This window comes from Eublepharis macularius, chromosome 2 (assembly GCF_028583425.1).
Source record: "Eublepharis macularius isolate TG4126 chromosome 2, MPM_Emac_v1.0, whole genome shotgun sequence".
NCBI classification, from domain to species: Eukaryota; Metazoa; Chordata; class Lepidosauria; order Squamata; family Eublepharidae; genus Eublepharis; species Eublepharis macularius.
In genome coordinates, this window is record NC_072791.1 from 234,435,111 (window position 1) to 234,447,496 (window position 12,386).

General features: G+C 47.0%; 1 protein-coding gene across 5 annotated transcripts in view; it reads right to left on the reverse strand.

Moving 5' to 3' along the window:
* TRAK2 (trafficking kinesin protein 2) overlaps positions 1–12,361 on the reverse strand; it is a 51,856-nt gene extending 39,495 nt beyond the window's left edge. For 4 of the 5 annotated variants that reach the window (XR_008596498.1, XM_054970714.1, XM_054970711.1 and 1 more), the window contains exons 1-2: positions 12,230–12,361; positions 10,346–10,434 (exon numbers count right to left, since the gene is read on the reverse strand). The gene's annotated coding sequence lies outside the window, so the exon portion shown is untranslated. The remainder of the gene's footprint in view (positions 1–10,345; positions 10,435–12,229) is intronic. The other variant, XM_054970713.1, reaches the window with a different exon arrangement.
* Positions 12,362–12,386: the final 25 nt, after the last annotated feature.

Consider the following 12,386-nt stretch of genomic DNA (forward strand, 5'->3'; position numbering starts at 1 on the left):
CTCACTCCCATCTACAGACCTCTTGTTTCGTTCGATGGAGTTTTTCTGACATTTCATACCCCCCCCCCCAGGTATCACTGAAGCTTCAAGTGATGAAATTGCCCCAAACCCTCCGTATTCCAGAAAAGGGTGCGTGTGTTGTATGTTCTCACGGCACACGTCCATTTAAACAAAATTCTTACATCCCAGCAATAGCAATCAACCTCACAGTCCCATTATCTTAAGAAGTATCTATTCCAGCTTGCCTTTTTACTCGTTTGTGACTGATGTTGGCGCTCTCTGTGGCTTTGAATCCCACTCCTGCCCTGAGCTCAGCAAGTGGCCTTAGGTAAGCCCCACTCTTCTCAGCCCCAGCTATATTATGAGGATAACAACAACAACACTGACCTTGCCCACTGCTCTGAGCTGTACATCTGTCTGGAGCAGCACATCAACACGCTACGATTATTATTATAGGTTTTGCCAAACAAAGCTTGTAGTTGCACATTGTGACTACCATGTGCGAGCCGAGGAGCGAGAGCATAAGGGCACGTGGCTCGTGGGCTCTTAGCCTGGGGCACGCAGCCAGGGAGCAACCATCGACTACACGAGGTGAAGGCGCTTCACCTTCGTGAAGAGATGCTTCAGAGATGCTTCAGGCTGATCCTGCACTGGGCAGGGGGTTGGACTAGATGGTCCGTATGGCCCCTTCCAACTCTATGATTCTGTGAAGGACGCAAGAGGACAGGAAGAACATCTCTATGTCATGAACTGTTCCTGGGATGGCTGCAACACCAATTTGAGACTGTTTGCTTAACTATACCATGATTGTAGCCCTAGTCAGTTGTCTGAGTCAAGACCACTGGTATGTTTAATACTCCAGCACGCGGTTGTGGTGTCCAATCCTTACTACTTACTTGCTTGGTGAAAATGTCTGGCAAATTTACTATTCAGTTGGGAGCTGGTAAATATGGGAGTAGGACTTACCAAAGGCACCCAACATCAAGCAGTAACGCTCGCTGCTTATCCAACCTTTCTAGTATTCCCCCTACTGACAATGGGGCCACTTCCATCTCCCCTGCTACACTAATACTATGCAATGCCAGATCTGTTAGGAACAAGGTTTCATGCGTTGCTGCTGGGATATTGCAGGGTGAGAAAATTGATGTGGCTTGCCTGACAGAGACTTGGGTGCAGGAACATGACAAGGTGTGTCTTTCCCTACTGACTCCCCCTGGCTATGCAGTCCTACACCAACCTCGCTATGGCAGCCGGGGCGGAGGAGTTGCGACTATTATTCTTCGCAAGCCCTTCAACTTCCGCAGAGCTCCAGTACAAGCTATAGCTAGTACCGACTGCGTGTCCCTGTCTCTGGGAACGAAAGACAGACTGGGAGTCCTGCTCGTTCACAGACCACCCAGCTCCCCCATAAGCCCCCTTTCGGAGCTGGCAGAGCTGCTGGCAGACATGGCGTTGGAGACACCTGGACTTACTGTTCTGGGAGACTTCAACATCCATGCTGAGTGTTCAAAGTCAGGCCCGGCTCAGGAATTTATAGCTTCCCTGGCAAACCTGGGCCCCTCACAAGTAGTGTCAGGCCCTACACATGAAAGAGGCCACACACTAGACTTAATACTTTGCACTGAGCCTCTGAGGGAAAGTCTTATTTCAACATTAGAAACTTGGCCTGAACCACAGTCAGATCATCATCTGCTGAAGACAAAAGTGACTATGGCCCCAACACCCTGAAAAATAGGGGGCCCGGTTAAAATGATTCACCCACAAAGGCTCATTGACCTAGGCCTTGGGGGATTTTAGAATTCCAGATGCATTCCAGACGCACGCTCCACAGAAGCTGCTGTAGGCGTGTGGAACGCAAAGTTCCTTGAAGCTATTGACACCATTGCTCCTTGTCAACCCCCTGTGGCCCTTGGGACGGAAGTAGGCACCGTGGTTTACCACAGAGCTGGCTGACCTGAAGAGGGCCGGAAGACGTCTACAAAGACACTGGCATAACAAGAAATTTGGAAGATCAAGATACGAAAAGATTTTTGGAAGATTGGAAAAAACTAAAAAAATATATGGAAAAGAGATGGGATGTTAAGGGACAATTATGGTCTTTTGAAGGGTTTTAAAGATATTAAGTAAGATAAGATATAGTTAAGATCTTTACCAATAACGAGACAAGAACAACTATAGTATAGAAATAATGTGATAATAATAATGGGGGGTTGGAGTGCTGCTGGAAGTCAATATGGAAAAGGGGGAGGGGAGGGGGTGGGGAAATATAGCTGTGGGAAATTAAATGAATTGTACATGTATTTTAATCTGATTGTATTGACCCATCCAATAAAAATTATTAAAAAAGAAAAAAGGGGGGGGGAAGAAGGACACTGACATAAAACTCGCACGGAAGCTGATAGAACTTGCTACAGAACACACTGGAGGACCTATGAAGCAGAAATGAAAGCGGCAAAGAAACGTTACTTCTTGGCAACCATTGCGTTGGCTAGTTCACGACCGTCCCTGTTGTTCAGGGTATCCAGACACCTTCTAATCCCAAAATCTGAACCTTCACAGTTCCAAGAACAGACAATTAGCTGCGACGCCTTTGCTAAGTTTTTTGCTGATAAAATAGCACAAATACACTCTGATCTAGATGCTAGCCGCAATGCGAGCAAGATAGAAGAAATGCTTAATACACCATCTGACCTACATCTGGACTGCTTTGAACCAACTACAATGACAGACCTTAACAGGATCCTGGCATCTATGAAAGCCACTAGTTGTGCGCTTGATCCTTGCCCATCTTGGTTGTTAAAATCAAGTAAAGATCACATAAGTGAACCACTGAGATCTATTATAAATCAATTGCTAACTCAGGGCACCTTCCCCCGGCCACTCAAACAGGCAGTTATCTGTCCGCTAATTAAAAAAACATCCCTAGACAAAACTGATGTGGCTAATTATCGCCCAGTCTCTAATCTGCCCTTTCTGGGAAAATTAATTGACAGAGCAGTAGCTGACCAACTCCAGATCTTCTTGGGAAACTCTAGCGCTCTGGACCCTTTCCAGTCTGGATTCAGACCAGGGCATGGAACAGAGACAGCACTAGTAGCATTAGTAGATGATGAAAAGGAAGGGGACAACTCCCAAACAGACCCAATTCCTGCAAAACCTCTTGTACCACAGGCAAGTATTCGGATCAATGTACACTCAAAGAATCCACATCTTCATTCTTTCCATTTCATCTTTATTCTTCTTATTTTCAGGGTAACCATTCAACCCACAATACATTATGCAGTGAAATCATCCTGCCGTGCCGCCCCGAAGGGAGCTCCCGGCGGGAGATTGGCAACGGGCAAGCCAACGGGCTCGTTGTTTGTTATAACAATATTGTATCTATAGAAATTACAAATGTTTATGACAAGTGTATTTATTTGTGTATATTACCAGTTAGTATTATGAGTTTAAAACAAGCACAGACAGGTGGTTATGGAATTTAAAAGTTTATTTGTTATGTAATTATACTTCTTAGGCAGCTGGAAAGGCCGTGAAGAAGCGGTTGTGGCGAAACGGGAAAACCTGAGGCTGGCGAGCCCGTTGCCAATCTCCCGCCGGGAGCTCCCTTCGGGGCGGCACGGCAGGATGATTTCACTGCATAACGTATTGTGGGTTGAATGGTTACCCTGAAAATAAGAAGAATAAAGATGAAATGGAAAGAATGAAGATGTGGATTCTTTGAGTGTACATTGATCCGGATAATCCTTGCCTGTGGTACAAGAGGTTTTGCAGGAATTGGGTCTGTTTGGGAGTTGTCCCCTTCCTTTGGCATTTACATACAGACCTCCCCCTGATATACTGTGTATTAGTGGATGATCTCCGTCTGAATATGGACAAAGGCCACGCCTCCTTATCGCTCCTCCTGGATCTGTCTGCAGCCTTTGACACAGCAGACCAGGCCATCCGGTTGGGGCATCTAGAGACAGAAGTGGGCATCAAAGGATGTGCCCTGGACTGTTTTAAATAGTTTCTCATGGAACGGACTCAAAGGGTTGCCGTTGGAGATCGGCTATCCCCAGAATGGGAATTATCTTGTGAGGTTCCACAGGGTGCAATCTTATCTCCCATGTTATTCAACATCTATGTGCAACCTTTAGGAGAACTCATTCACAGCTATGGAGCTGGATGTCATCAATATGCGGACAACACCCAACTCTATGTCTTGCTATCCACGTCCCTGCAGGATGCAGTAGAAATCTTAGATCGCTGCCCTGATAGCCATGGTGAAATGGCTGAAAAATAACAAACTGAAATTGAACCCAGACAAGACTGAAGTGATGCTTGTTGGGAAGTCAGAGATCTTGAAAGACATTGTACTCCCCACTTTGGATGGAGTTCATCTGACCCTTGCAGACTCGGTTAAGAGACTAGGGGTAATACTGGATCCAGTGCTACTACTAGAAAAACAAGTTAAGGCAGCCGCAAAAAATGCTTTCTACAACCCCAGTCTAGGCTGGAAGATGACTTCTTATCTTGACACGGCCAACCTGGCCGCCTAGATCCATGCTATGGTAACATCAAAACTTGACTACTGTAATGCACTATACATTGGTCTACCATCTAAGTTAACTAGGAGGCTCCAATTAGTGCAAAATGCTGCAGCTCAACTGTTAGGAGTGAGCGGGAGCATGAACATCACTCCCATCTGGCAGTCACTCCATTGGCTACCCATCAGTTACAGTGCTCAGTTTAAGGTGTTAGCTATCAAATACAAGGCTCTTCACGGCCTTGGTCCAGCATACCTATGGGACCGCCTCCCTCCCTGTGTCCCTCCACAGCAGCTTCGCTCATCTGAACAAGGTCCCTTGCAGGTGCCAGGCTACACACGGGTGAAGTCAGGAGCAGCCTATACAGGGGCTTTCTCCGTGTTGGCCCCTATCCTGTGGAATAGCCTGTCTGAGGAAGTCAGGAGAGCCCCCACCCTCTTGGCTTTCCACAAATGATGCAAAACTTAATTATTCAAATAGACTTTTTACTCAGATAGGAGGACGGTATTGTAGGGAGGGGGTCTCAGATGCTTCGCTAAGGAGTTAGGGACCATAGACTTCACCATTATGTTGCCTTACATATATCTGTTGCTTGAAACATGGACTCCTATATACTACCAGTGCTTCATATTGTCTAATGTCAGTCCTAGAATTGATTATGTTCTGTTTCAGCAATTCTTCAACCCCATATTGGATCCTTGCTAATGCTGTATCTTTGTAAACTTGTATTCATTTACCCTATGGCATTGTTTACGGAAATGTCCTTGACACTGTATGGAAATGTCCTTGATACTGATTGTACTAATCTCACACAATGTAATCCTCCTTGAGTCTCAGTGAGAAAAGCAAACTATAAATGACATCAATAAATAATTATAAAAAATAAATAAATTGAAACATGTGTAAGATAATACTGGAGCATCAAAAGCTTTTGTTTATACTGGCATCTCAAAACAACAACAAAAGAGTTTGAGTTATAGGTTTTTTCACTTTGGTTTACCTTCTCATCTGTTCGTTAAAATTAGAAAACCCGGAAGTTAGGCATAATGCTATTTCTTCTCCACCACCATCTGGTTCTCCGACAATCCTACTTCTAGACAGCTGTCATAACAGATTCACCACTGCCTCTGACTTTTTCACAGCTATGTGACTGAACAGCTGCCACAAACACGCCTCGTATATATGCACTTTCCAACTGTTAACTGTGAATATTTTAATTTGTGAAGTTTCGTCACATTATTTTTTCTTATAGAAGTCAGTCTTGACTCCATGGTTTTGTTGTTAACACTGGTGTGCAAGCCCCTTTGTAGACTGAACTCTGATTTATACAGACCACTTGTACAAAATGTTTAGTTTCTCTTTAATTTGGTTTCTTAGTATATAAATTACTGTGCCTAAGAGCATCCCAGGTTCCCATAGGAGAGAGATCCCCTTCCATTTCAAGAACTATAGGACAAACCTAGTGAGACGTGATTTCTCAAGGGAACTGATGAAAAAGATTTTGCAAAATTTCTTCCGCCATCAGAGTTATAGAATAGCACATAAAACGGCACACGTTTTATGAAGGAGCTTCAATCCCACTCTAAACAAATATTAAGAGTCTTTCCAAATTAATTGTTCCAATTCTAAGAATTTTTGCAGAGCTATAAATACAAGGCAAAAGAACTCATCAGTAAAATGAAGCAGAAACGGGCAGTGTCTTCAGGATAAAACATCAATGAATGCAGAGGGAAAATTCAGGAAGCTTCTAAGAGCCATTCTAGAACTCTATTTAGCAGCACACTACTAATTTAATTATCAAGGACCTTAGTTTTCCTTTCGCATACAATAACCTCGACTCTCTCGCAATTCTCTAGTTACAACAAGCATTTCTTTGGACAGGCTAACCAAGCAGACTGCTGCAGTATCTTTAACAAAATACAGAATTCTGAATACAAACATGAGTGCTTGGCAGGAAAGGGCCACGATCCGAAGCAGCAATGTGGTAGGCTAAGGCACCGTCATAGAGATGTTCAGGCAAGATTTACAAAAGGTTTCATTTTGGGGGAAACAAAACTAATAGGAGGAACAGGAACAGAGTAATAAATTTTATATGAATTTTCACAAGACTACTTTAACTGAAGGAAAAGCTTTAAGTTAGTTCCTTTCTAGTAATACAAGACTCCAGGTGCTGCCTTCAGCCAAGAAGAAACGTGGGGTATCAATATATTAATAAAAAGAATTAAATTTAAAAGCTAGGGGGAAAATCCAAGCATTATACTTCGGATTCTAAACATCAGTTGTATGCTGAGCAGCAAATTTTTCAAGGCTGCTTCATTCAGGGGCTTCAGACAGCCACTCTGACTTACACTGTATAATCAATCTGCTTTGAGTCAGTGAAAAAGATGGACTAGAAATACAATAGCAAACAAATAAATAAATAAAACAAACACCTGTCCAGGCAACATGTGTTTGGGAAGTCAAAGGCAGCCAATAGCCCAGAAAACTTCCATTTCAACCTGCTTTCCAGCACTTCTACAGTTCACTGACTTATCAGGGTAATATGAATATATAACTAGCATCCAGACTGAAGTGGAAGGAAACATTTGCAAAGAAATGTTTAGTGTGAGGACAGGGAAACAAACACAACGCAGCAGACAAAGAAGACCAAGCGATGAGGGGATGCTCCCGCGGCTCAGAGGAAATACTTGACTGCATGTCACGCGCCAGAGTTATTTTCAGGCTCTCTGTGCTGAGTGAGCCAAGCCTATTTTTACTGGCTGCCAAAATTCAACTCTTCAAAACAGCAGTCCATCTGCAAGGAACCTGCACAGTGCTATCTCCTAAACGCTTTATTCACTATCTATTCTAGAGCGCAATTCTAGAATATTTAAAAATATTAAACCATTTGTCAAGTCTTCATGACACAGCCTATAGCACAGTTCAAGAAAAAGGAGTGTTTACAGTAAGAACTTCATGCTGGAAAGCGTCTCTCTCAGGGTCAAACGAGGGTCCGTGCAATTCTAGCTCCCCAGCCGTTGGTTTCCTTGCACACGTATCCCACCCCTCCACCACAGACACTGGGGGAGGGGGGATGACGTACCCGGGGGTCTCTCACCCCAACCCTGTTTTATCCTCACAACAGCCGGTGAAGCAGGTCAAACCGACAGATGGCCACTGGCCCGAGACTGCTGAGCGCAGGGCCTGCCTTATGCTCTCTCTATCACGGCCAGTCATTCCTGACCGGCAGCAGCCCTCCAGGGTCCCAGGGAGAATTCGTTCACAGCCCCTGCAAGACCCATCCTTGTCGTTGTTTTAGCTGGAGATGCCGGAGCCTGAAGAGACGGACTTCCCGCATGCCAAGGAGATGCTCTACTACGACTGAGCACAGCCCCTCCCCCTGAAAGGAGTGGTCACAATAAAAAGAGCAAACGGGTCCGAGGATTTGTGCCTAGGTATTTTCCCTGCACTGTATCTGGAAAAAAACTGCGTATTAATCAGTTCCTACTACCAAAGACTATCAATATAATATTACTATAACTATACAATTAACAGCCCAAAAGTTCTTAGGATGGGACAGCATTTAATTACCAAATAAGCACCCCTTGTTTACAGTTTCAAACTGTTAACATTTGGCTAAATGCACTCATTTTAGAAGGCTTGAAAACAGTTCCCAGCATACCAAAAGAGTTACGTTTCTACCCGGAACCACAGACGTTTGGTTCTCACTATGGTATAACATCCTCTATCGAACCCTTCAATATTTATTAATTCTGAAGTAGTAACACTGACCACCACCACCACCCCACCACAGCCTGCCTGGCTCTAAGCCTTGTGCCTTCACCAGGAACTGATATCACCCCAGTGGCAGAAGCAAACACGCATGTGCTATTTCTCAAAAACAAGCAAACAGAATCCGGTTTGGCGAAAAAACATCCTCGGATTTGGAAGAGCCACAAACTGATAATTCAACTGTACAATCCTATGCAGAGTTTCTCCAGATTCAACCCTCTGAAACCCATGGACTAAGAGTACAGTCAATCGACATAGGATTAAATTAAGGCAATGGCTCTCAAACGGTGGGTTGGGACCTAGAAGAGATCACAGCTCTCTTGTAGGTGGATCTCTTGCTGGGGAGAAACAGCAAGAGAGTAAGCTAAGGGACAAATGTCCATTAAATACAGTCTAACTCTCAGTAAGGCTATATATTTAGAAATACAGATGAAAAAATAAGAACTTGCCCAGAGTTAACAGTGGTTTGAGAGGGGAAAAGTAGCATGAAATAATATGCAAGTAGGTCCCCAAAACTACACTAAGTTTAGACTTCATCAGGTCTAAGAAGCAGTGCTGTAAGGTAAGCAATCTTCTCTGCCAACATGGACCACTGAAATCAAAAGGACCCCCCCAAGCAGCATCCACAGGACAGGCTGCCCAAGACAAAAACGATGCTGCTGGGATGAACAAACTCTTGCGCCAACCACGATCGTCGCATTTACATTCTCTCTCCCTCTGCTACTATACAGATCAGTTTAATTCAGTTTAATCAGTTTAATACGTTTAATTCTTTCCCATGGAGTCCCAGATCAGGGTTACGGTTTTGACCTATAAAGCCCTTAACAGACTGGGATCAGCATATTTGTGGGACCTGTGGGGCATCATATGTACCCTGGAGAGGACTCAGATCAGCAGATAAACATTGACTGGTGGTTCCTGACCCCAGGGAGTCTCAACTGCCCTCGACCAGGGACAGGGCCTTTTCGGTCCTGGCCCCAACCTGGTGGAACGCTCAGTCTGTCGATACTCGGACCCGCCAAGATCTTTTATCCTTTTGGTGGGCCTGCAAGACTAAGATGTTTCACCAGGCTTATGGTTGAGGCTGGTCTGGTATCCATCTGATAAACTTCCCCACCGGTCTCCTACTAAGGGGATGGGGAGTTGCGTAGTTACCTTACACACCCTCTCTCGTGAGAAGATCTGACCAGAACAGCTGAAACCCCCTCCTCTGTGTGGTTTTTGGCAGGGACGAACAGAATGAGCCGCAACTTTTGTGGTACTGTGGTTTGAAGTGGTTTTATTGCTGTAAATGTATTTATATTTATACCTACTGTTTTATCCTTGTTGTGACTCACCGTAAGGAGCAGGCCTTGTTCCACCAAGTACAGAGTAAAACTTTGGTTCAGGCTTCATGCCTGTAAGATATTTGACCAGGCCTGTTTGCTGAGACAGGCACAGCCTCTGCTGATTAACTGCACCTGGGCCACTTTCTTGCTTTGAGAGTGCAATTGTGCATAAGCACAATTTCAACAGGAAAGAAGAGACCTTAGGAATGAATAGAGCATGGTTTCCAGTCCTGAAAAATACCAGGCTAACAAAATACTCTATACCCGACAATAGCCCTGCAGAGAAGATTAGCATATCAAACACCAATCCATATGCAAAAGAACCTCTTCAGGATACAGTAAAGCCTCCCCCCATTAGCATTCCACACCCTGGAAAACTCTTACAGGATGACTCAGCCCAACCCTACCTTCCTGAGTAGATATAAATTACCCGCCAACTTCTTTTCCACACTGTGACACTGAGAGATCCCTGTCTTTTGGTGCTACACCTCTGAAGATGCCAGTTACAGCTGCTGGCGAAACGTAAGGAACTACAATGCCAAGACCACAGCAATACAGCCCGGAAAACCCACAACAACAATCGTTCTCCAGCTGTGAAAGCCTTCGACAATACATCAACTACTACTGTTTCATTAAGCAATAAAAATATCCTTTACTTCTATTGTTTCAAGCATTTCTACGTGCAATATCTTACTTATTTTTATTTTGTTTGCTTACTTCATTTATGCCCCCGCATAAAGTGGCTGCCAAAGTGGCTTCCATTTTTCTCTTCTCCTTCCTTTTATCGTCGCCACAGCCCTGTTAGGCTGAGAGAGAGAGAGAGAGGGAGACACCAGTCACCCAGCGAGCTTCTGTGGCCGAGCGGGGACTTGAACCTGGGCCTCCCCCCGATCCTGGTCTCACACTCTAACCACTACACCACAATAGTGTAGCAAAGAGCACACTTTCAACATCTTCAGGTGTCTGAAGAAGGGAGCTCTGACTCTTGAAAACTTACACACTCTGAAAATCCTCTTGGTCTCTAGAGTGCCACTGCGCTCAAACCCTGCGGTTCAACATACGCGCAATGGCTTATCACCTACCCTCGGGCTGCTCCGCTGACCCAGAGGGAACAGGTATGAAGCAAATGGTCTGACAGGCCGCACCCTACGTGGATTAGACCCCCTTAATGGCTGGGGGCTCACTGGGCACTCGCATCTTTACCATGAACTGCAACGGACGGGTTAGATCAGAGTTAGATATTGCCGAAGGAAAAAGTAGGAGGGGGAGGGGGAGGTACAGAGTCCCGAGTTATAACTTCCTCTGATATAACTGGAGTCTTTATGTCTTCCTCCTCCTGGTACCTTTTCCTCCTGCAGTTCACGGCGTCTTGTGAGCATAATGAAATACCATCAATAAAACACTCTGTGTGCTACTGAGAGCCTAATCTTACCTGTTGCTGTACCCTATAACATCGTTTATAGAAACGTCTCTGAAATCTGATAGTACGGACTCACAGCGTGTAATCTGGTTTGAATCTCCGTAAGAAAGCCAGACTATAAATAAATTTTAATAAATAAATATGTGATTCATTCATTCATTCATTCATTCATTCATTCATTCATTTATAGTCCGCTTTTCTCTCTCAGACTCAAGGCGGATTACACAGTATGAGATTAGTACAATCAGTATCAAGAACTTTTCCATACGGTATCAAGGACATTTCCATAAACAATGCCATAGGGTAAATAGATACAAGTTTAAAAGACAAAGCATCAGCAAGAATCCAATACAGAGTAGAAGAAATACTGAAGCAGAACATAAGCAGTTCTAGGGCTGACATGAGACAACACGGGGGTGCAGAGGAGTGCATATCGAAAGCAGCAGCTAATATACGAAAGGCAACCTAGGGGTGAAGTCTGCGGTCCCCGACGCCTCCGCGGCGCCCCTGCCGCTTCTCACCCGCGAATACGGCCCCCGCCCCCGCCTGGCACCGACGAGCCGCCTGAGGAGGCAGGGCGGGAGTCGGGGGGGGGGGCGGGCGCCCTCGGGGGCCGGCCAAGAGCCGCCTTCCCCGCAGCCACCCGCGGGCTCGGCCCGGGCGAACTGCGGGGTCCGCTGCCGGGAGGGTCCCGCGGCGCCCTTCCCCCCTCGCGGTCGTTTTACTCGCCGGTTCCTTCCCCAGCCGCTTCCCCCGAAGGCTGCGCCGCCGGCATTGGGGGGGGGGGGCCGCCCCGCGGCCTGCCACGATCCCCTCTCGGCGCCGCTGCAGGCAGCTCCGCGGCGGGACCCGGCGGGCTCGGGGGCCGCGCGGAAGGGGAAAGCGCGCCGCGCCGCGCCTCCCGGGGCCAAGAGGCGGGTCTCCGCGGGGGCGCCCGGGAAAGCCTCTCTTGCCGCCCGAGCCTGGGCGGGGAGGGCGGCCGCGAAGGCCCGGAGGAAGACGGGCGCGCCGCGGCCCCTGGAGGCAAAGGCGCGGGAGCAGCCTCGAGCGGCGGCCGCGACCCGGGTACGCGCCCGCTCGCCCCCTTCACACGTTACGGCGCCCCTCCGCCCTGCCTGGACCCACGCGTCTGGCAGGAGAGGCAGCAGGCCTTCGCGCCCCTCCCCGCCGGCAGCCCTTACCCGCTCCGGGCGCAGGCCGCCTCCCGCTCCAGCTCCCCCGGCTGCGGCTCCGGCTGCGGCGGGCAGCGGCCTCCTCAGCTCCCTCCTCCGGCGGCCGCGGGACGGCAGGGCGCCCGGGCACAAGATGGCTCCCGGAGAGCGCGGCCGGCCTTGGGAC